This window comes from Cebus imitator, unplaced genomic scaffold (assembly GCF_001604975.1).
Source record: "Cebus imitator isolate Cc_AM_T3 unplaced genomic scaffold, Cebus_imitator-1.0 Scaffold469, whole genome shotgun sequence".
In the NCBI taxonomy this organism is placed as follows: Eukaryota; Metazoa; Chordata; class Mammalia; order Primates; family Cebidae; genus Cebus; species Cebus imitator.
Genome location: NW_016107784.1, coordinates 485,062 through 488,440, shown reverse-complemented (window position 1 = coordinate 488,440; position 3,379 = coordinate 485,062). Strand labels below are relative to the sequence as shown.

The following is a 3,379-nucleotide window of genomic DNA, read 5'->3' as shown; positions in this document are numbered from 1 at the left end:
AGAGCAAGACTCCATCACAGAAAAAAAAAAAAAAAAGATATGCATAATCTTCAAATGTATGTCCTTTGGCCAGGAGGATCTTGCATTAGAATTGACCCTTAAAGGATGGGAAAGATTTGTATGAGTGGGAAGGAAAGGGATTTTTATTTTTTAAGGCAGAGTAAGACAAAGTAAAAACTAAGGCAGGAAATGGAGCCTGTTTCAAAATTGACAAACAGTTACATTGGCTAGGGCAAAGGGTAGGTATACTTCTAATTTTTTTTTCTTGGGTGTATATTTTAAGTATATCCTAAGCTTAGAATCGTAAGTTAGGATCATGCTGAAGAGTCAAGATATATCTGACAATTGACTATTAATTTCATGGTGAAATGAGAATTTGGGGGTATATTAGGTTATATAAATGATAATACTAAATTAACGTGTTTCTTTTTCTTTTCTTTTCTTTTTTTTGAAATGGAGTCTGGTTCTGTCGCCCAGGCTGGAGTGCAGTGGCACAATCTCAGCTCACTGCAACTTCCCCCTCCCAGGTTCAAGCAATTCTCCTGCCTCAGCCTCCCAAGTAGCTGGGACTACAGGCATGTGCCACCACGCCTAGCTAATTTTTGTATTTTTGGTAGAGATGGGGTTTCGCCATGTTGGCCAGGATGGTCTCAAACTCCTGACCTTGCGATCCGTCCACTTTGGCCTCCCAAAGTGCTGGGATTACCAGGGTGAGCCACCTCACCCAGCCTCTTTTTCTTTTCTCTTTCTTTTTTTTTTCTTCTGCGATGGAGTCCTGCTCTGTTGCCCAGGCTGGAGTGCCGTGGCACAATCTCAGCTCACTGCAACCACCACCTCCCTGATTTAGGCAATTCTCTGCCTCAGCCTCCTGAGCAGCTGGGATTACAGGCACATGCTACCATGCCTGGCTAATTTTTGGTAATTTTAGTAGAGATGGGATTTCACCATCTTGGCCAGTCTGGTCTTGAACTCCTGACCTTATGATCCACCTACCTCGATCTCCCATAGTGCTGGGATTACAGGTGTGAGCCACCACGTCTGGCCCCTTTTTATTTTCTAAATGTGGCTACTGAATTTTTTTTTTTTTTTTTTTGAGACAGGATCTAACTCTGCCACCAGGCTGGAGTGCAGTGCCATAATCTTGGCTCACTGCAACGTCCACCTCCCGGGTTCAAGTGATTCGTGTGCCTCAGGCTCCCAAGTAGCTGGGATTACAGTCATGTGGCACCATGCATGACTATATTTTTGTATTTTTCGTAGGGACGGGGTTTTGCGATGTTGCCCAGGCTGGTATTGAACCCCTGACCTCAAGTGATCTGCCTGCCCCAGCCTCCCAAAATCCTGGGATTACAGGTGTAAGACCCTGTGCCCAGCAAAAAAATGTTAAGTCGCATATGTGGCTCACATTATATTTCTATTGGGTAATACTGGTCTAGGCTTTATTCAGTCATCACTGAAGATATTTGAGTAGGAAATTGACACAATTCATTTTTTTTTTTTTCCGCTTGTTCCTCACAGAGAAGAATCAAATTTTGATTTAAGATAATTCATCTAGCACTGCTGTGGAATGGATTCATTTTTGAAGAAGGAAGAGGGAGGAGGGAGACCCTTCCAAAGGTGGCAAGGGCCTGAGAGCTGGAATTAGGCCCTTCAGGGTCAAAGGGAGTGATGGATGGATGCTTTAAACCCACTTTAGACAGGAAAAACAACATTTCTGACATTTTTTCTTTCTTCACACTGCGGACTTACTTTCTACAGTGTTTTCAGACTCAAAGCAAACTCTGTCTACACTAACCTAAAAAAGGAGGATTAAAAAGTAACACACTTTAACAAAAATTGTTCTTATGAGGAATATTACAAACGCAAGCAACATTTAAGAGCAGTAGCTAGCTTTTTTGTTATTGTCTTTTTTTTTTTTAGATGGAGTTTTTTTCTCTTGTTTCGAGGGCTGGAGTGCAGTGGTGTAATCTCAGCTCACTGCCTCTGTCTCCCTGGTTCAAGCGATTCTCCTGCCTCAGTCTCCTGAATAGCTGAGATTACAGGCACGTGCCACCAGTCCTGGGTAATTTTTTTGTATTTTTAGTAGAGACAGGGTTTCACCATGTTGGCCAGGCTAGTCTGGAACTCCTGACCTGAGGTGACCTTTCGGCCTCGGCCTCCAAAAGTTCTGGGATTACAGATGTGTGTATATATATGTATATGAGTGTGTGTGTGTGTGTATACATATACATATATATGTGTGTGCGTATATATATGTATATATATATATATATATATATATATATATCTAGGCTTGGCCATATGCGATTTGCCTACATGCAATGTTCGATATGCAATTTAAATTTTTTTTTTTTTTTTTTTTGGTGCCGTGACTTGGATGCGAACGCAATTTAAAATATTTTCCTGGGCAGCTGGCGGCTGGAGCCCGAGCCAGGGCCCGAGCCTGAAGAGGAGTCGCCCCAGCCCCGCACCCCCCCTAGGGAGCTCCGGGCCCTGGGCCTGTTTCGGGAGCCCCCTGGCAGTCAAGAGGACGAGGAGGAGCCGGGACTGGTGGAGGGTGACCCGGGGGACGGCGCCATTGAGGACCCGGAGCTGGAAACTATCAAAGCTCGAGCCAGGGAGATGGAGGAAGAAGCTGAGAAGCTGAAGGAACTACAGAACGGGGTAGAGAAGCAGATGAACTGAGTCCGCCTCCAGGCAGTGCGGGCCCGGGGATCATGTCCATTGAGGAGAAGCTGCAGGCTGACGCCCGTCCCGTCTATGTTGGCAGTGTGGACTATGGTGCAACAGCAGAAGAGCTGGAAGCTCACTTCCGTGGCTGTGGTTCAGTCAACCGTGTGACCATACTCTGTGACAAATTTAGTGGCCATCCCAAAGGCTTTGCATATATAGAGTTCTCAGACAAAGAGTCAGTGAGGACTTCCTTGGCCTTAGATGAGTCCCTATGTAGAGGACGGCAAATCAAGGTGATCCCAAAACGGACCAACAGATCAGGCATCAGCACAACAGACGGAGGTCTTCCACGAGCCCCTGCCGCGCGGACCACCCACCGCAACAGCTCCCGCTCTGCATTCTACAGTGGTTTTAACAGCAGGCCCGGGGGCGTGTCTACAGGGGCCGGCCTAGAGCGACATCATGGCATTCCCCTTACTAAAAAAAGTGTGTATTAGGAGGAGAGAGAAAAAAAAAAAAAAAAAAAAAAAAAAAAAAAAAAAAAAAGAAAGAAAGAAAAACAGAAGATGACCTTGATGGGAAAAACATATTTTTTTAAAAAAGATACACTGTGAGGGCCGGGCGCGGTGGCTCAAGCCTGTAGTCCCAGCACTTTGGGAGGCCGAGGCGGGTGGATCACGAGGTCAAGAGATCGAGACCATCCTGG

At 45.5% G+C, this 3,379-nt stretch overlaps 1 pseudogene across 1 annotated transcript; it reads left to right on the top strand.

Moving 5' to 3' along the window:
- Window positions 1-2,440: 2,440 nt before the first annotated feature.
- LOC108291843 lies at window positions 2,441-3,181 on the top strand (annotated as a pseudogene). The gene has a single exon (XR_001820065.2). The product of XR_001820065.2 is annotated as a polyadenylate-binding protein 2-like (transcript).
- Window positions 3,182-3,379: the final 198 nt, after the last annotated feature.